This window comes from Canis lupus, chromosome 11, assembly GCF_003254725.2.
Source record: "Canis lupus dingo isolate Sandy chromosome 11, ASM325472v2, whole genome shotgun sequence".
NCBI classification, from domain to species: domain Eukaryota; kingdom Metazoa; phylum Chordata; class Mammalia; order Carnivora; family Canidae; genus Canis; species Canis lupus.
Genome location: NC_064253.1, coordinates 16,404,986 through 16,427,078, shown reverse-complemented (window position 1 = coordinate 16,427,078; position 22,093 = coordinate 16,404,986).

The window sequence follows — 22,093 nt, the reverse complement described above, 5'->3', positions numbered from 1 at the left end:
GAGTGCAGGGGGCGCGGGGCGGGCCGCGCCGTTTAAAGCCTCGGCGGGGCCGCGGCGGCGGCGGCGGCGGCTCGGGCGGCAGCACGCGGGAGGCGGGGTCGGCGGCTCCTCCGCCCCTCGGCCCGCCCCCCCGCGGTCCCGCAGTGTCGCGCGGCGGGCGCTGCCCCGGCGCCCCGGCCCTCCCGGGCTTCTGCCGGAGCCCACGCGAGAGCGGCCTGCGCGAGGACCGCGTCGGTCCGGGCAGCGCGGGCAGCGCCGGCAGCGCGAGCAGGAGCCGGAGCCGGAGCCGGAGCCGGAGCAGGGAGCAGGGAGCAGGCGCGGCGGCGCGCCGCCTCAGCGCCGTCGCCGGGATCTCCGCGCCGCTACCTCCTCTTCCGTCGCCTTCCTCCCACCCCTCCACCTCCTTCCCCCGCCTCCTCTGCGGCGAAGAGGAGAAGGCCCCCGGCCGCCTCCCTCTCTCCCCGCCCCTGGGGCTGCACGTCAATGGGCCGACAGCCCGGGCCTCGTCAGAGCAGGCGGACGGCGGACGGCGGACGGCGCCCGGCCCGGCGGGCGAACGCGCGGGCGGGCGCCCGATGCTCCCGCGGCAGTGGCTGCCACAGCGGAGGCACCAGGAGCTCGCTCGCTCGCTCGCTCTCTCCAATCCTCTCTCTTTCTTTAAAAAAAAAAAATTTTTTTTTTTTTTTTTAAGTTCTGAGCTCGCCGTACTGGGGCTGAGCCGGCGAGATCTCGCGAGATGCTGCAGGCAGGGCTCGGGGGCCGCTTCACCCGAGGCGTGTGGTACCCGTGGCGGCGCTCGAGCTGCCGGCCGCACCCCCGCCCCCTCGCTCCCGTGGGTGACGCCGGGGGCTTTCCCGTCGGGCCCGCAGGTGCTTCCGGGGCCGCCCGGCGAGGTGCGCCCCCAGGCGAGGTCGGCTCGCCGCGCCGGCCCGCGCCACTGCCCGCTGTCAGCGCCTGAGCCGCTCCGGGCCTGAGCCGAGGGGGGGAGGCAGGATTTCCTCTCAGCCGCCTTTGAGGCGGCCGCCTCCCCGCCTGCCGCGTTAGATTTGCATAACCAGAAACACTCCCGCGGAGATGCGGTGGGTGTGTCCACACCTCGATGACACCTTTATTTTAAAAGCTGTGATGTTTGAAGGTGAGAAGGGAGCTTAGTTGTGATCCCTTATAGCTTCAAGACGATTCTTAACTCGAGGCGCTTCCAAGACACAATGGGAAGCTCAGCGGTCACGGCCGGTAGGGCGGTGACTGACCGTGGAGCAGCAGCCGGGACGCGGCGTGGCCTGGGTCGTGAAGAATCCCTGTTTCCTCTGCTGTGGAGTGGAGGGGCATGTAGTGAATTTGCGACTTTCTTAGCAGCAGAATATGTTTTTAACCTAAATTCTATCCACAGCCCCACGTAGAAACAGATAACGAGTGGCTTCTTCCATCACTTGTCTTTTATTTATCTGCCTTTATGTATTTTCAAGTCTTACTGCCGGGGATAAGCATCCTCCTTTGCTGAACCCTGGAAGTATTCAGAGCCCTGCCACAGGGTTCGCAGAGATGTTTGGAAATGCCGTGAGGAAAGTGGCAACCAGTTTTCAAGAAGGTGTGGTATTCGTGATCCTATTTGACCTTCGCGGTGTTCCTTCTAAATTTATCATTTCTATTGTAAAAATGAGGAGAGGAAGGAACCACTCTCAGATCATGAAGCCACAGTCTTTAAAGCCCCCCTTCTAGGAATTGTGGAAGGAAACCAGAAGAGGCCAGAAAAATCAGGTGGTCCTTTAAGAAGTGCTGTTCCTACTGCAGCATTGCTGCCTCAGTAGCTGATCTGTGCGGTACTGAAGCTGATTTGGTAGCTACTGGAATTCAGCATTCATTGAGCTAAACAAACAGTAGGCACCTACCACGAGGTGCTCTGCATTTTGAGAATATGGCAGTGAGCAAAGCAGACAGTCACTTCTCTCATGGAAATTATAGACTGGCGGGGGAGAGAGAGGCAATAAAGTTCAATGGATAAGATACATAGCATGCTAGTCGTGAGTGCAAAAGAAGGAGAATGGGATGTGTCTGTGACATGGAGGGTAAGATTTGTCATGGGAAAGCACCACTAAGAAGTTGACGTTTCAGTGAGGTAGCAAAAAATAAGTTTATTTGGGAAAATAGTGTTCCAAGCAGAAGAAAAACAGAATGAAAGTTGAAAGCATGCCTGACATGTTGATAGAATTGCGTATAAGCTAATATGGCCTATAGGCCTACTTAAGGGATGGGGAGAATCAAAGGCAAGAGTTTAGAGGTTGGGGGCATGATAGCCCAGAATGGATCCCTTTGGCTTTTAATTTGAGTGAGATGGTAGATTAATTTGGACTGTCCTAACACAATACCATAGACTGGATTGTTTAAATAATAGAAATTTATTTTTTTTTAAGATTTTATTTATTCATGAGAATACACAGAGAGGAGAGAGAGAGAGGCAGAGACACAGGCAGAGGGAGAAGCAGGCTCCATGCAGGGAGCCTGATGTGGGACTCGATCCCGGGTCTCCAGGATCAGGCCCTGGGCTGAAGGCGGCGCTAAACCGCTGAGCCACCCGGGCTGCCCTAGAAATTTATTTTCCTACAGTTTTGGAAGCTGGAAAGTCTAAGATCAAAGTGCCAGCATTGTCTCTTCTGGTAAGGGCTTTCTTCCTGGCTAGCAGCCAGCTGTCTTATCACTGTGTGCTCACATGGTAGAGCAAGAAATCTGGTGTCTTTTTATAAGAGGACCGGTTTTGTCTGATCAGTGCTCCACGTTTATGACTTCATTTAATCTTAATCTCCAAAGGCACTATCTCCAATACAGTCATGTGGATTAGGGTTTCTACATACAGATTTGGGTGGGAAGGTCACTTCACTCTCTATTGTTATTGCAAGTTATTGGAGAGTATGAGTAGAGGAATGATATGATTTGACATATGCTCAAAGCATCAATCTAAATGCCTTTGTAAATATACAAAAATATGAATGGTGAGGCCAGAGAAAGAAACAAGAACGTGTCAAGGTGCAGCTCTCTCAACAGTCCAGGAAGTGGTAATATGGCTTTGAGACCATGATGGGTAGCGGTGAAAACAGGGGGGAGGAGGGAGTTGGTTGAATTCTGGGGAAGCAATAGAATTTTCTGATAGATATGGAGTGTGAAAGAGATCAAGGGTTTTGGCTTGAGCAACTGAATAGTGTTGCTGTTTTCTGAGATGGGGGAGATGGTGAATGATGCAAGCTTGGATAGAAGGCATATCAGGACCTCAGTCGGAGATGTCTGTTGGAGGAAACAAACACGTGTAGTAATAAATAATAGTCACTCATATAAATGTGTAATTGCAAACTGAGAACTTCTAGGGCAGAGAGGAACATGGTACAATGCAAAATAGAGGGACCAGACTTAGTGGGGAGGAAGTGACTTTTCAGCTGAGGTCTGATGAATGATAATTTGCAGGGGAGGCTGTTCAAAAAAGGGAGATATTATTAGCAAAAGCCCTCATGGACTGAACATGGCCTGACTAAGGAGCTTTTAACCAAACCCAGTTTGGTTAAAGCATAGAGCTCAAGGAATGAAAAAAGTAGATGAATCTATCTATTCTAAAAGCCCTGTACAACCATTAATGATTTTCCAGGGAGACAGAGGGGGACGTGATCAGATTTAACTTCATTAAAAGTCTCTCTAGTCTTCTCTTGGACAGAAGATTGGAGCAAGAATAAGAAAGACAGGATATAATTTCAGTGATCCAGGCTTGAGATGATAGCAGTCCTAGTAGTTCACATTTATGTGGAATTTATGTCCTGGATTCGGTGCTAAACTCTGCATTCATAATCTTACTTAATTCTTACAACAACATGAAGAAAATTATAGCATTACTCCCATTTTTCAGATGAAAAACTCTATTAAGGAAAAAAGGTTAAGTAACTTCTCCAAGGTCACTTAGCCAAAATCAAGATTTGAATTCAGGGAGATTTCTCCACTAATCTAGCTATACATTGTGGTGGATGCACAGGAAATGAGGAAAGGGAAAAGTTTGAGAGATACTTTAGAGATCACTCAAAGGGCTTAGAAATGGATTGAAGGAATGAAGGAGAACAAAGGATGAATTTTCTATCTTGTTTACCTGGGATTAGATGATGGCGGCTTTGGTGAGAAAAAGAACATTCTAAAACTAGGTTTGGAGATGAATATGAGAAATTTAGCCTATAGCATATTGGGCTTGAGATACTCTTGAGACATCCAAATAGAAAAGTTAAACTATTTGGCCACATAGGTCTTGGGCTCAGAGGAGAAGCTTGTACAACAGAGTACAAATGTGTGAGTCTTCTGCAAATAGATAACTGACACCGTGGACATGAATAAGATCACTCCAGCAGGATGATATAAAGCAGCACCATAGGATAGAACTTTCTGCAGTGGTTCTGTATCAATGCTGTCCAGCACAATGACCATGAACCACTTGTGGCTATTGAGCATTTGAAATGTCTAGTGCAACTGAGGAACTGAATATATAATTTTATTTTATTGAGTTTATTAAATAGTTCCATGAACTAGTGGCTACCATATTGAACAGCGTATAAGTATAGAGTTCAAAAGAAGGCCTAGGGCAGCTCTGGTGGTGCAGCGGTTTAGCGCCGCCTGCAGCCCAGGGCATGATCTGGAGACCCTGGATCAAGTCCCACGTCAGGCTCTCTGCATGGAGCTTGCTTCTCCCTCTGCCTGTGTCTCTGCCTCTCTCTCTCTCTCTCTCTCTCTCTCTGCATCTCTATGAATAAATAAATAAAATCTTTAAAAAAAAAAAAAAAGAAGGCCTAGAGTTCAGCCTTGTACAATTCGAATGTGTAAGGACTAGATAAAAGGTGGAGTGGCCTGAGAGATGAAAAGAGAACCAGATGAAATCATTTTTGAAGTAAGATCAGCTGAGTGAAATTGGGCCAAGAAATGGAAAAAGATAAAAAGTGATAATATATTGAATTTGGTAAATATATTAGCCAACACACTGGGAGGGTAATGGGGGGAGAGCAAGGGCTCCTGGGATAGAGTCAAAATGTGCATGGGAAAATTACAGAAACACTGTCAGGAGAGGTCTTTATTTCCCGGTTGGCAAGCATTTGGTTATCAGATTTACCACGTGTCAATTTATAGACTAAATTGTCATTCAAGGAGAGACTAGTCATCTGTGATATGAAACACTCCCAACGTTTTGCTCACTTTCCCCTTTTGCCAAAAAGTCAGCCTGTGGCACTGTATGTGTCTACATTTTTACTAGTATGTATTGCAGGTACTTCGAATTTTAATACTAGAAGGGACTTAGGTTGTTATTCTAAGCATGTCAGTTATCTAATACTTAAAAATCCTAAAAGGAGACATCAATTACATTAGACCTACAACTCTTCATATCTGCACATTTAGAACAAGTGAGGTACAAAACCACGTAGAAACTTTAAAGTCAGCATTTTAGGTTTTTGTTCTTGTTGTTTACTGTGAGTTTTACTTAGATGGCGCTGTGTGTGCTCATATTCTATCTGGTTATGGTTTTCTTTTTTTACTAGCTGGCATCCTGCTTACAGATTAGGTCAGTGATACTTCCCTTGACAAAGTGATTATCCTATCATGGAAAAAAAAAGTTAACCTAGAGAAGTTTTTTTTTATGCTCTTAATGTCATAATTTTGTTCTCTTACCCAAGTCTCAATCACATTCTTCTTTAAAAATTTTTATTTGTGAGTTACAGCTTTCAAAAAAGACAGCTCAAGGTTTTATTGAATTTAAATCTTATCCAATCAGTAAATTCGTAACAAAACATGTTTTAAAAACATAGTCTTAATTTCTTGTTCATTATCTACTTCTACTTACACATGGAAGTAAATCTAGTCAAGGAAATCCTTTTCACTCAGATTTTGTATTGGAAAAGCTATTTTCTGTCTGTACTGATGTAATACTTAAAACTCTGTGGGCTATGAATATTTGCAAACTTTCAAGTTCAAAATCATTGTCAAATACTAATATGTGAGGGATGCCTGGGTGGCTCAGTGACTGAGCGTCTGCCTTCAACTCAGGTAATGATCCCGGGGTGCTGGGATCGAGTTCCGCAATGGGGTCCCTGCAGGGAACCTGCTTCTCCCTCTGCTTATGTCTCTGCCTCTCTCTCTGTGTCTCTCATGAATAAATAAATCTTAATTTTTTTTTTTTTAATATATGAAGCAAAGACTTTTACAAAATAGTTTAGTGGTTATGGTCATGGTCTCTTTGGCCCGACTGCTTGGATTTGAATCTTAGCTTCGGGGGCTACTAGTCATGCGACTTGGGCTAGTGTGACCTCTTGCCTCAGTTTTCACCCATGTAAATAAGGGATAATAATGGTGGCTACCTCATGGACTTATGAGGATTACATCACTTACTACTACTACCTGTAAGGTGCTTAGAACAGTGAGGGGCACATGGTAAGGCCTTATGTATAAAAACATAAAATATATTATTTAAAAAAAAAAAAAGAAACAGTACTCAGTCAAGATTTTTAAATTATATCTTTTTTGTGGATGTGTCCTATTTAGTTTTTAAATTTTGCTTCCTGTTTTGTTTTTGAGAGGCATTTAAGTGAAATTTTAGGTAGTATATAAGCTCCTTTTTTCTATCACAGAGTTTGTAATTTTAAAGCAGTTGTTGGTATCATCTTGCTGCTACTTATTTGGAAGATGGAAGTATAACCTAGACTGAGGATTTGTCCCATGTTCACCTTAAATCCACTTAATTCCTTTTACTGGGCCCTTTTAAAACTGGTAGCTTGTTACTAAAACCATTATAAACTAAATGCATGATGGCGTACTAAAGTATGCAGTAGTAATGTTTTGTCTGTATTCACTGTATTTATTATGCTTTACAAAAAGTAGAGGTTAACAGCATAAAACACCAACACTTAGAAATACACACCCTAATAGTTTAATTTCCTCCCCCCTTTATGGAAGTCAAATATTATATTGTATCCCATAACTGAATTCCATACCTGTATCACCTTCACTAATCATGAGAACAGTGAATAAAAAATTCTCCAATTTTCTATCCTCTATTATATTCATTAACGATTAATCCATTTTTCAATTTCAAAAAACTAAGTATAATTGAAGTATGTTTTTATCATTTTTTAGGATGCCTGAAATACAAAAATAAACAAGCAAACAAACATGGAAGGAATCTTAAGAATTATGAAGTAAGCCCACTACCTTGAAAAACGGAATAATTATTCTACCACTGATACTTTAAAAAAACATTTAAAAAAAATTTTTAAGTAATCTCTTCACCCAGCCTGGGGCTCGACCTCACAACGTTGAGATCAAGCATTGCATGTTCCACCTACAGAGCCAGCCAGGCGCACCCAAAAAAAAACTATTTTTTTCCTTAATAACACATTGATGATTATAAGCTCTTATAACCATAGTATCAAATATGTAATAAAGACTCAAATACTTATTTAAGAACAGGGCATTCTTCCTAATGGCTGAACTAAATTATTCTTCTAATAATTCAAGTTTTTGCCTCTTGTCCTATTCAGAGGTTATAGTAACCCATAAAATGTAAGGTTACTTTTCATTTTAGTTTCTAAATGATTTCCTATTACTTGTCACTATAGAACCCAATTTCTAAGTACATAATTATTTTTATTACTTTCCTCTGAGCTCTTTCCAAGCAATTTAATCTGCCTTTAAATATGGGCCAAAAAATAAATAAATAAATAAATAAATAAATAAATAAATAAATAAAGGCCAAAACTATTAGGTTCAATATCCCCATTAAAACAACAACAACAACAACAACAGCTGATGATTGTAAAAGTGAAGACAGATTTTGACAGTACAAGAAATTGTTTTTACTTAAAACTGGACTATCACATCGACTTCGGGTCTGGCCCTGAAAGGCAACTCTTAGATTAGTCAAAAGCTGTTTTTAATTTTTTAAGAAATTTGAACTAAAAGCATAATTCTGTTTCTACCAATCCAAAGACCTGAAGTTCTAGAATATAAGTTAAAAATGTCATGTTTATGAGGTCCATTAATTAAATATTTTTCTAATTATAAAAGTAATATATATTTAATACAGAAGTCATAACAAAAATAAAACAGAAGTATAATACTGTCACCCTAAAATAACATTTACCTTTTGGTTTTAAGCATTTTTTTTGTAATTTTTAAAATTTACCAATAACATGAACATCTTTCTGCATATATAAATATCTTGCAACTGCATGATTCCTAATGTCTTCATAATATTGCATCATTTGGATTTATCATAAGTTACTGAATCTATCCTATTTTTGAATGTTTAGTTTCCTTCCTTTATAACTATAGCAAGAAATGCTGAGTTGCTTTGTGCATATATCTTTATTCATAATTGATTATTTCCTTAGGATAAATTCCTAGAAGTTAAATTGCAAGGTATGTGTATTTTTAAAACTTTTGGCATACATTGCAAAATTGATTTTCCAAAGTTTGTATCAATGTATTCTTCTATCAGCATTGTACTTGAATGCTTATCTTCCACCAACCTTACAAATTCTGAGAAGGATCTTCTTTGTCAGTATGATTAGAAAAAAAAAAAAAAGTTTAATTTTCAATCATCGATTGCTGGTGAGGGTGAACTTCTTAAAATATACTAATAATATTAATCATTCACATGTATTATATAATATAATTCATATGTATCTATGAATTGCCTATTGAAATCTATAGTCGGCAGTTGCTGTATCCTAAAAGTCTGGCTTCCATTCTGCCTTGTTCTGGTAATAGCATAAATAGGTTTTTTGGTTGGGTATGGGAATGACCTCTCTGTGCAGTTTTGAAGTATATAATATTCAGGGACCTTGCCTACCCCAGCCATATTGCAAGCACATTAACAAATGGGCCATCTGGCTCTCCTAAGAGTTTTGAATTTTGAATGATGTGATACAAGTCAGAAAATAAGTCCAGTTGCTGGGGTTATTAGCTGCACATACCTCACTGCCTCCCTCACTAACTTACTGCCTTGCAAGGGAGAGGGGTATAGCCCAAGGCAGGACCGGCTGAAGAGACTATACTAACGCCATTGCTTCTATTTGGGACTACTCTAATGAACACCCTGTAGGATTGGCTTGAGGCTTTAGCTCCATCCTCCTTGTAAGTCAGCTTCTCTCTCTACCCAGTACTGCCTTCCTTGTTTCCTTATGGGTGGATCTTCTGCGAGCACTTCCCAGCAAACCTTCTCTGTGCTGTCGTCCACCTATGTCTGCTTCCAGGGACCTGCCCATTTATTCCATTGGCAGCATTCAGGGAAAACTGTATAAGTAGTTCATGCTACCAAAACCCTCTGGAACTACTTTCCTTTTCGCATCCAGTTCCTCCTTTTAGCTTTCTCATATTTCCCAGTTAAATCACTTTAAATTAACCATAGTTGGTTCTCATGGCTTGTAACAAGAATCAGTATATTCTTGTTATATATTTACCATTTTTCTGCCGTTTTCTTACCAATTTTAAGAGCTTTCTATGTATCACATTTAAACCATAAACTAAATTGGTATTTCTTCCATTTGTCACTTGCATTGTAATTTTGTTCATGTAGTGTCAGCATTTAATTATTTAAAAAATGTATTGCTGTCAAGTATTTCAGTATTTTTTCTTTGTGATTTTTACCTTTGATATAATGTTTAGACAGGTCTTTGCCATTACAAGGTCATGTACATAAAATTAATATGTACGTATTTCGATTTATGGTTTTATTTTTAATCCCCTAACTCTCATAACATTTATTTTTGCTTTTGTATGAGACAATGATTTAGTGTTCTACAAATAATTTAACTGAGTATTTAGGTTCTAATGCTAGAATATACTTTAACAGTACCCTCAAATTTCAGTCTTTAAGTAATATCGACATAAATGTTTTCCTTAGACAACAGCCCAGAACTGTTATGTCTCAATCTTGCCAGGCAGCCCTGCCTTCTCTTCAGGAAGGAGGCTCTTATCTATGAATCAGAGACACTTGCTTCACTTCTAGCTACTTTTCAGTCAGTGGGAAGGGGGAACTAGAGAGTGGAAAACAAGCAGTTTCCTTAGCATCACACAACACACACACACACACACACACACACACACATGCGCATGCATGCTGCATGTGCATGCATACTTGCATCCTGTTGACCAAGATTTAGACACTTCACTATGCAGGTTGGGAAATATCTTCTACTGGTCACTCATATGGACAGTCAAAACCCATGGAGTTCTGGTATTTTCTGTGATGAGAGGAGTCCTACCAGTGAGTAGGTAACATGCATTTTAAAGGACTATAAAACATCCTAATACTAGTATTAAAATGGTAGTTATGTTGAACATGGAAACTGAAAATGTACCTAGAAACATCAATATAGAGCTAACATTTTTAAGTGGTTTTCCTTTTATAAAATAGCACGTGTGTGTGCGCGCACTCTCTGCGCGTGCTGTAGCAATTCACATCTTTTCTTCCTCCTTCTTCACTGTGTCTGCCACCATATATTTGAACGTGGTGCATGAGTTCAGAAGAGAGATTTTTTAACTAGGTGATTTTAAGTCTCTGGACATGTTGCATTATACTTCTTTGTTCAGCTCTCAGGTTCTTTCTGTGAAGGCTAGGTAAATATGAGCAGTGATGATAGGAAGGATACGTTAGTATGATTATTTAGGAAGATTTGCAACTTATGAAGTAAATTCATCAAGAAATATAATATTCTTGAAAAGGAAAGACCAATATCTGATTCAGTAACGAATATTAAAGATCTAATAATGAAAGAATCAGAATTCTATCTTTTTTTTTTAATAATTCTATCTTCTCATCTAAATACAGAATCTATTCTCAGTACCGGTACTGATATTTATCGTGATGGTTTGAACACACTTACATATTCGTTCTCTCTGTACTTTATTTTGGGAGTATAAATGACCAAACCTTAGAATTCATTCTCTAAGCCTTTGACTCCTTGCTGACTAGGATAAGATATCCTTTGGAATCAGTGTTGGTCTTTATGAACCGTGATTTTGATGCAGAATAGTTTTGAATGCCTATTTTATTTTTGCAGTTTTTATTATGACATATAACATATATACATAGGAAAGCATTTAAGACGTGTATATTTTGGTAAGAATTACAAAGCAAATACCTGTATGAGTCATCATCTAAGTCATGAAACATAACATTGCCCAACCCCAGGTATACCCCTTCTAGCTCACAATCATTTTATCCTACTCCCAGATAGACTGAGAAGTCATTTCCTTGTTTTTTTATATACATATATATCCCCAACCAGAATATAAATAGGTTCATACTAAAGGTTTTTTTTGTTTCTTGCTTCATCTCAGCATATGTTTGTGCAGTTGATCCATGTTGTTGTATGTGCTATAGTATATTTATTTTTCCCAACACTATAGTATTACCTTGTATTGGTATACCCCAATTGATGTAGCCATTCTTCTGTTAATGAATTTTTAGGTAGTTTCCAGATTTTTGTTTTTGCTGTTATGAACATTGCTGCCATGAACAATTTAGTATACATGTCATGGTGGATATGTGTGTAAGTTTTTGTAGGGTCTATATTTAGGAGGGTATTGCTGGTTCACAGGGTATGTTCTTTACCTTTGATTTGATAGGTCATCATCTATCAATAGAAGATGACAAACAAACCATGGAAGACAAACTGTTGTCCAAGTAAATTGGTTGTACCAAAAATGGTATTATTTTTAATATTCTTTATAATCCCTTCAGATATTTGCTAAAGAGTTTCTTGAGTGAGGAAAGCAAATGTTATAGTATTATATTTTATTATAAAAGTTAAAATGCCATCTAGAAAGGATGGAAGCCGATTCTTTTCTGGTCATTAGTTTAAAAAGGTATCTTAATGTGGATGATATATATTGATACACAATTTTAAAATACATTATGTATTTTGATATGTACATTATGTATTTTTATATGTATTTTCATATGTACAGTTATTAATGTAATAATATTGCATTTGTTGAGTATATGATAATTTATTTAACCAGGCAGACTAATTGATGGATATTTAGGTCATGTCTAAGTTTTTATTTTTACCAATGATGGATCTTTAAATATATTACACTATATATACCTTATAATACTTGAGAGCTTATTCATTGGGTATATTTGTAACTACAGAATTATGGTTCTCAGTGTATAAACATTTTAGATTTTGATATATACTGCAAAATTGCCCCCAAACAGCTGTGTCGGTTTACCTTTTAGTTAATGACAGTGTCAGTATTGTATATTGTCAAAATACTTTATGTTTGCTGTTCAGAGAGTTGAAAATATAATTTGTTTTGGTTTGCCTTTATTATGAATGAAGTTGAGCATGATTCCATTTTCTTTTTCTGTCAATTCTCTGTTAATATCCTTTGACTATTTTGCTATGGATGTTGCATTTTTTCCCTCAATAATTTGTAAAATTTATTACAAATTCAAGAAATTAATATTTTTGTTTAATATGTGTTACAAATACTTTTCATATTCTGTGATTAATTTATATACTTTATTTATAACTTTCTGTACATAAGTTTTAATCTTATTTATTATTTTCATGTTGTACAAAACTTGCAAATTGCGTAGAAAGCTATTTCATGTATTGTCATTTGCTTTGTAAATTTATAGACAGCAAAATTTAGCTCACATATAGCTCAGCTTTTTTTTTTCTTTTTTGCGAAGACATATGTGTGAACATCCTTCTAGGAACCAGTGTAGATTGTGAATAAGATGAAGCTAATCAGTTTTGGTTGTCAAACTAAAATGTGGTTAACATTTAAATGACTACTATTTCCTTTTTCCTTAAGAGGTCTTAAAAGTCAGTGATTAGAAAAGTATTATTAGTAAAGGACAGTATCTTATCAGACATAAAGTATGTACCCTAAGAAGTTAGAGAATACTTTCTCTCCAACCTTCCTTCAACTTACATGTCCTCACTTGATCTGAAATACCATATCAAATATTGTCAGAAGTTCCAGCATCTCTTATAACAATTTATTCATGGTTAAACTTTGGCTTGTAATAAAATGAAATTGATTTATATGGACTTTACATTTGCTTTAGAAAACTTATAATAGATACTTTAATAGAATATTTAAAAGATAACAGATATATGAAGATCCTCAAAACATGGACATCCAAATGAGTTATTTGCATATATAGAAATAATCTTTGTGAACCTACCTCAGACCTAGTTCTAAGCTAAAATGACTTCTAGTTCTGTCCAAATTAAAATAAGAGACTGAACAAGTCCAAATAAGTAGTATCACTTATAAGTAGTGGGGAACAGCCAGCCACGCAAGACATTTTTAGCTTATGTTCTTGTTTCATATATATTTTAAAGCTTTTTATAAGTTATTGTGCAAAATTAGCTAGTATAACATCAAATCTTTGACTTTTGTTCAGTAGGTTAGGAACTCAAAGCCACCAGATAATTCCTAGTAGGAAACCTTAGATTCCATTTTGCCTCAAACTAACCTTGCTTTCTCCAGAGTTCTTCAGCTCAGGCTTATATAATAGAACCATCAGACCAGTTTAGACTGGACCTCATACTTTTGGAGGTTGAGAAAGTTTCATATTGGTAAGCACATGGGTGGCTCAGTCAGTTAAGCTTCTGCCTTTAGATCAGGTCATGATCTCAAGGTCATGGGATGGAGCCCCACATCAACCTCCCTTCTCAGCAGGGAGTCTGCTTCTCCCTCTGCTCATGCTCTCCCTTTTTATCTCTCTTTCAAGTAAATAAATTTAAAAAGTTTTTAATAACTGAAGGAATTACAACCATCCCATGTCTGACGTTTGAAGATGATTCAAATTTTCTAAAAGATTCTGAATATCACAAAGCTTATTATTTTCAATAAATGCATCTTGTTAAATATATAACTAAATGTTATTTAGTTTATAGCCTTGTAAAATTTTATCTTACGAATTTTTTAAATAGCATCTTAATTTTTACTTAAACACTGTTGCATATATATATAGTTTTTTGAAAAAACTACTTATTTGTCTCCAATTCTAGAAATTAAATAAAACTATAATACTGGTTAGATCATACATTGAAAATGTTCCTAACATGTTTAAGTTTCTTGTCTAAGATGTGTATTTCTTATTAAATTCTAGGATAACTTTAAAAAAAAAATTTGGACTATAGTATTAAAAGTAGAACACTAAATTATGCCTCCACTAAAGAAAATGTAGGAGTCAGTTTAGAAGTTAGTTAGAAGGTAAATATAATTTGTTATTGGACCCTATCAGAAATAAACCTTTTTAAATATCAGAAGTATCAAAGTAGCTGAAAATTGTTTTTTAAATGTTAGGATTTTAAACTGCCTTTAGAAATAGCTCTTTATATATTATTTCCTCTGCTTTTTAAGAAAATACTGAAAATACTGTAACACTTTTGTGGATCAGGTCAACTTTTGGAATGATAAAGCTATCATAACATGCTTTAGATAATGAGTTTAGATTTATTGAGAGACAATTCTCCATGGATTCTTTGTGTTTCTACGTGTCTAGCAAGAAGAGACATTGCCTTTGTTTCAGACTTTTTTTTTTTTTTTTTTTGAATGTTTGTATAGCAATCAACCTTTGAAGATTGAGATAATGTCTCCCTGGGAGCAGAGAGCAGGTATGCTCACTGCCCATTATAGAAAGGTTCAGGTTCCTTAAGCTCAGGTTCCCTAAATTCCTCTCTTGTAACATAGCCACTGTGTGTGCAGGTTTCACCTGGCTCTCTTCGTGTTGCCTTGTGGGAATTGGGGCTCAGGGAACTGATGCAAATGCTGATTATTTCTGACTACTATTACTGTGAAAAATAAAGTCTTTTGTTTCTGACCCTAGAGTCTCATGTCTTCTGCCACCATCCATGAAACTATAGCAGGATAAACTGTTAGCTTGCAAATAGGGTAAAATTCTCAGCATCTTCATAAGGCTGAACAAGATGATACAGAATAGGGATCAAAACTTTTTCTATAAAGAGATAGATAATATATGTTATATATGCTTCTTTGATTTTTTGGTGTGTGTATGCACATGATCCTTTAAAAATATAAAAACCATTCATAGCTTGCAGGCCATACCAGAACAATCTTTGGACTTCATCTCACCAAGGGGCCATATGTTGCTGACGTAGAGCCCTTCATAGGTGCCAGATGTAGAACAGGGATTAAATGGCCATTCTGCTTTCCTGGCAAGTTCCTTAGAACCTTTCTCAAAATTATTATGGATTCCTTTTCACATGTGCTTTTTTAATGACTGATGATAAAATGAAGTTTGTACTGCTGCATATCTGCTGGGAAATAAAATATGCAAAATTAATTAGATAATAAAAAGAAAAAGCATTGTTTTCCTAAGTGGTTTTCCTGGAACATTTTCATCCTCACTCTCACTCTTGGCAATCAGTTGATTTGTGAACCAAATAGCTCTGATATATTTGGTACTAACAATAGGTGACAGGCAACTTGTCCCTTCTATGGCACAGTGCTCACAGGAAAAACTTACATTGCGTTTTTGGGATGGTTTATTCTAAAAAATGTAAAATTTATTTCTCTGAAAGCAGTCATACTTTTACCCATGAGGTTCCTACGTTTTGTGTGAACAGAATTTCGCTAAGAATATGAAACACTGGGTCTAAATAGGTCATCAGTATTGATATGTTAGACAGTATTAATGAACTTTCCTTCTAGGACAACTTAAAAGGCTATTTAAGAATTTTTAAAAAGCATGTGGGCATCTCACAGTTAACAATAACGAATTACCAGGCTAGGATCTGGGGGAGGGATGAGAACTAGGGAAATGGCTAGGCAACTGGGGCTGCTTTTCCCCTAGGGACAGAGATGAAGTAGCTAGCCCATGGTTTTGCAGCCTAGAATAAGCACTTAAAGGCATACAGATGAGAATCCAGGGCCCAGCAAGCAGGGACAGCGGTAAATTACTTGTTCAGAATCAGGCTGGGAGCCAACCATTACAGCTTAGAAGAAAAGGAGAACCAGAAAGGAGATAAGCATTTTCAGGGACTACCACCATCTTTAAATCATTTGGAGGTGACCCTGGGTTGCCAATATTCCCAGGAACTTGGCGTAGTTCATTGTAAATCTCTTGAGGAAGATAACATCCTAGATCTCAAATTATTACTACAAACAATTTTGCATGAGGGACAAGACAGCAGGGATAAAAAAAAATAAATGTATTATAAAAAAGTTGTATTATAGAAAACAAGAGGTACATAGGGACTTTTACATATTGAAGTTACCAGGCACATGTTCTTTTTTTCCAATTCCACTTAACACTTTTCATGAGGATATTAGATTACAAATAAGCCAAAAAACAATGGAATACCATTTTCAAAATGCTATGGGAAATATCTACCAAACTAGAATTATATATCCAATGAAAATATCCTTTAAAAATTGTATTTTCAGACAAACAAAAATTAAGAGAATTCAACATCAGACCTGAGTTAAAGGAAGTACTAAAAAGAGTTCTCCAGATAGATTTAAAATAATATCAGGAAGTTAAAGATGCAGGAAAGAAAGAAAGACAACGAACATGGTAAATATGGGGACAGGGGATATACAAGAATACTGGCAATATAAAGCAATAATAATAACAATAATGTCTTGGGGTGAAATGTAGAGACAGTTAAAATGCCTGACAAGAATGGCATGTAAGTCAGGAAGGTGTTGAGTTTTCTAATGACTTTGCCTTGTCTGGGAAAAGGGTGAATCTATTAAGTAACAGTAGACTTTGATAAGTCAATCGTATGAGTTCTAATCATTAGGAAAAACTTAAAAATTTTTTTACAAAGAAGATATTAAATGATCCTTTCCTTACATTTAACACAAAAATCAACTCAGTGGGATGTTACATCTAAATTTGAGAGCCATAACAATTCTTCCAGAAAATTGTAAAGGAGAATATTTTTATGAACTCATGATAGGGAGTGATTTTTTATACATGACACACCCAGAAAAACCACCTAATTGTAATGGCAAAGTTTGGCAAGACTACATTAATATTAAGAGCTTCCATTGATCAAAATATACTATTAAGAAAATGAAAAGTCAAGAAAAACTGGAAGAATATATTTGTGACACATATAATAAAAAAAATGGCTTTTATTCAGATACAGAGAATTTTCCTACAAATCAATATGAAAATGCCATAACAACATAGAAAAGTAGGCAAAAGACTTGAGCAAAGGGTATCCAAATGGCCAGTAAACCAACAATATTTAATTTTATTAGCAGCCATGTTAATTTCTATTGAAACCAAAATGAAATTCCTCCACATCTGACTAGATGCGCACACTTAAAAAGGTAGCTAATATCAAGGCTTGTTGAGGATGCAGAGCAAAAGAAACTCTTTTCCACTGCTGGAAGGAATATGGACTGTTATACCCACTTTGGAAACCAGGTTGACAGTATTTCCTAAAGTTGACCATAATTATATTCTAATAATCTGTGATTTTCCTACTAGGTATGTGCCCAACAGAAAATGCTTGCCCATGTGTATGAAGAGATATATACAAGCATGTCCACAGCAGCATTATTCACAGTAGCCAAAAAGTAGAAATAATCCACATGTCTATCCACAGTAGAATGAAGAAGTAACTTGTCACATATTCATATAATAAGATACTATACATCAATAGAAATGAATGAACTATAGCTACATGGAAAAACATTGACAGATCTCACAAATGCACAGAGAAGCCAAATACCACTCATGAATACTATGTAGTTCCCATCATATAAAATACAAAAACAGGCAAAATTTTATGTTTTAGTCATCCACACTTAAGTGGTAAGCCTATAAGGAAATGTAGGAAACTGAAGACCACTAAAATCAAAACACTGGTTACCTTCCGTGAGTGCATAGTAATTAATGATTGGAAAACAGTACAAGTGAGCATCTGAGTTGCTAAAAAAATTCTATTGCTTAATAAAATTAATTTCCTTGAGTTAGGTGGTGGTTACACATAATGCTTTGTGTAGTTCTCTGTATATATTTCACCGAGAGAGAGAGAGAGAGAGAGAGAGAGAGAGAGAGAAAGATTTTAAAGCCTGATTGGAAGAAGAGGAGTTGGGAATCAGTGAACTATTCTATGACTTCAAAAATTGATTCTGATGTTACAAAAATGCCAAATGATTTTGATATTTTTCAGGACAGTTCTGGTTGCAAGCAATAAAAAACTGACTCAAAATGGAATGAAATACTTAAGCTAGTACCATAGAACTTCTAGTAGAAACTCTAGTGATGGATCCAGGGGCTCAATATCAGTCGTCTGTCACCAGCCAACACACATGATGAATAAATATTTATTGAATGAAAAGCAGGGCTCTTTGTCTAACTCTAGATTCTGTTTCTCTTTGTATGTGAAGTTAGGCATCATTTTTCTTCTATTGGTGAAAAATTCCTCCCTGTGGTAATAAAATTGCTATAAACCATGCCTGAAATGGTCCCTACAGCTTGCAGTCACAAAAGAGGACTTCCTTCTGAAGGGATTCAGAAGAGGCCACCCTGAAATATGTAAATCTGGCGTAAGAATGATTTTGAGCTAAAGGCAGTTGAGACAAAAGAGACATAGAAAAACTCTCTGGCTTCCTCTCTTTTATTAGGAAGGGCAGAACAACTCTTCTCAAGGAGGTCTCCACTCTGCTTTGGATTATTGTAAATTGGATCATATGCACACCATTATAGGGATGGCTCTGGGGGAGAAGAGGTAGATTCAGCCTTCCAGGACCTTGAGGGACAGATGCTGGCCAACAAACTGATCAACTGCTTCATGAAATCTTTTTTACATTAACTGTTTTGGTCTATAGCAGTATTTTTCAACTCAAGCTGCTGGCTAGCATCACCAGAGTGGAGACCTCCCTGAGAAGTTACTGTCAAATGGAAGTGTACGGTCTTAGGTTCCATAGCCAGGGTTCTACAAATTAGACTGATTAACAAGAAAAAAAAACCCAGAAGTCTATTAATATGTTCATTGCACATACACTTGGGAGAACTCAGAGATGACAAACTCAATAATTTAAAAAATACTGAGGCAGAGACTCTAGACCAATTTAATCAGAATTTTTTGGATTTGTGCATGATGGAGGGAAAGGCACTGATATACTTTTCTAAGTTCTCCAGATGATTTTAATGTGATATTTCATGTGAACCATGGGATTATTGTGTAAATCACTGAAATAATAGTCAAGGCAGAAAAATAGAAGAGATATTGATAGATATTAATCTGTTGTCTCAAGTGAGGGTTACAATTACTTAATATAAAAATTACTTTTATGGGGATACCTCAGTGGCTTAGTGGTTGAGCATCTGCCTTGGGCTCAGGGCGAGATCCCGGAATTCCGGGATCAAGTCCCACATCAGGCTCCCTGCATGGAGCCTGCTTCTCCCTCCGCCTGTGTCTCTGCCTTTCCTCTCTCTGTGTCTCTCATGAATAAATTTTAAAAAATCTTTAAAAAAAAAAAAAAAGAGTTCGGCCCTTCAAGTATTGGTTTGTATTCCTTAAACCAGAGGTAAATATAACACCTTTATAAACTCTTAACAAGATAATCGAAGTTAGGTTAGGTCTATTTGCACATGAAAAAGTCAAGTGGTTCATGTCCTGCTCTAAACCTACAAGAAATGGATTCATTAGCATCTCCTAGAAGAGAAATTGGTACATACTATTTCATCAGCAATATAGTGATAGATTGTTCTCTGAAATAAATTATTTGAAAAATGCATAAAGTTTCCATACTATCCTGTTTTCCAGTTATAACTGCTTTTTAGATGCTATTTTTTTTTCCAAAAGCCAAAGCTACTCTTTTGGAAATATGAAGGATCACTGTAATAATTCATCTAAAACTATTATATGATAATCTTATAAACTCAGTTTGAAAAAGGGCAGTAACAATTTCTGAATTCTAATATCATATTAATAGTTAGATTCTAATATCATACTAAAAGATGCTAATTAATCGCGTTAATCCAATATGTCTATGCTTACCCTTTGTGAGCAGTAATGACTATTCTCTCTTTTAATGTTAGAATCACTATACTTTTGTAAGCAGCAGCATGGCACAGTGAAAAGTAACTTTAAAGATCAGATATACCTGGAATTAAATTCTGTCTGATTTTTATCAACTTAGTGTCTCAATTCCCTCTGCTGTAAAATAAGACCCATCACAAGCTTTAGGAATGACAATTATCATCCTTCCAGCATTTTGCTTCAGAATTAAAAATATATATATATACAAGTAAAAAATGAGTGAATGTATTCTTATATATATATATATATATATTTAAAAATAACATTACAAATAAGGAATTTAGACTTTAATATCTAGCACATACTGAGAGACTGAAAATACAAACAAACAGGGGCCAGACTATATATATATATCTATAGAACTCTGACATACAACCTCTGCAACCAGCAGGCTCATAAACCAAACCACAAACTCTGCAGTGACTGGTCCAGGAATCTCAGAGTTTGGTCAATGACTATCATCTTCCAACTCAGGAGCAGCCAGAGAAAGCCAAATATGCTCTCCAAAACAATCACAGAAGACACCCAGCTTGTAGTTAGCCTGTCTCCTAGCTTCCCATGCCAATGATTTCCAATCACGGCATACCTGAAGCTTGCTTTTTTCCACTATTATTCTACTTTCTGCCACTTTTTACCACTGCCTGTCTCTGAGTCTCTGCCAAACACTAGTGATGGTGGCTGACTCCCTTGCTGAGATAAACTCACTAAATAGCTTCTGATTGTTCTCCTTTGGTGATCTTTACTTCCACAATATCTTTCCAGTCCGTTTACTGTGTATTTATACAGGGATATTTCTACACACCCTTAGGAAATATATTCCACTATGTGGATTTTTAAAAACAAAAATATTGTCATTTGGTTCTGTAACTTGACCTAAAAAAATATCCTGGAAATTTGTCCCTATTAGTCCATCCTAATTGTTTTCAGTTGAGGGAGGTAGTAATATTATTCCTGCCTTCTGGTAACACAGTTAGGTCTATCAACTATTCTCGTTGTTTTGCAGGTGGTTTGCTTTCCTGTGCCCATCACAGGGGATTTTCTTTTCTATCTTTATGCTGCCATCCTACTTTTTTTCCTTTTTCCCAGGCCACTTCTCCTTTAACCCTCCTCTCAAAGCTGCAGCTGATTCTCCATGACCCTGACTGGTAGACTTCCCTCATGGCTGCTAATAACAACCGTTCTGGGGCCATTTCTTCAGAATTGCAAGGTTAGGGCGTGCCTTGGGGTAAAGAGAAATTGGTCTCTCTCGGGTGTAGGTCCTGTGTATTGTCTGCTTAACTTCCTCATTACCCATGTGTGACAAGTGCAAGTCTTAGTCATGCTAGATTCTTTCACCCTGAGTCAGTTTTCTAATTGTATGTAAGGAATTTCTTCCAATGGTTAAACATAACCAACCTTAAAAGCCAGTTTGTGGAGGATTAAATTAAATGATTCATTTATCCTTGCTTTCACCAAATAATTTTGGATAAACCTTATAGTCACCCAAGTAATATCCTTCCTGGTGAATACCAAAACATTCAGAATTAAGACATTGGTGATGGGGTCTTGGAAGAATTGCTTTTAAGATTTAGACCAGTTCACATGGTCTGGTAGGGCCTTTAGATCTAATACAAACAACCTAACGCTAATTATTTTAATAGCTTTACTTGTGTATATACCACAAGACAATATAGCCTTCTCTTTGAATCTTGATTCCTCTGGTTCAATGAACTTGGGCAAGTTTCCTAGTTTCTCTGAGCCTGTTTACTCACATTTACAATGAAGATGAGAATTACTTGCATCTTATGGTTTGTTGGAGGAAAAATTTTTTCCTCCACTGTCCTGTGTTCATTAACTGAAGAATTGATAACTGTGAATTTGATGAGGGAGCAGGGCTAGGTGAGGACAAAGCACAGCTGATATCCCACAAACAACTCCCACCCAGGTTGAGATATGTGTGACATTCTTCAGGAAGTTTCCAACTGTCTTAATGTTAATACCTTGTTAGAGGGAAAAGCAATCTTTAGCTTGACAATGGCAAGGCCTCC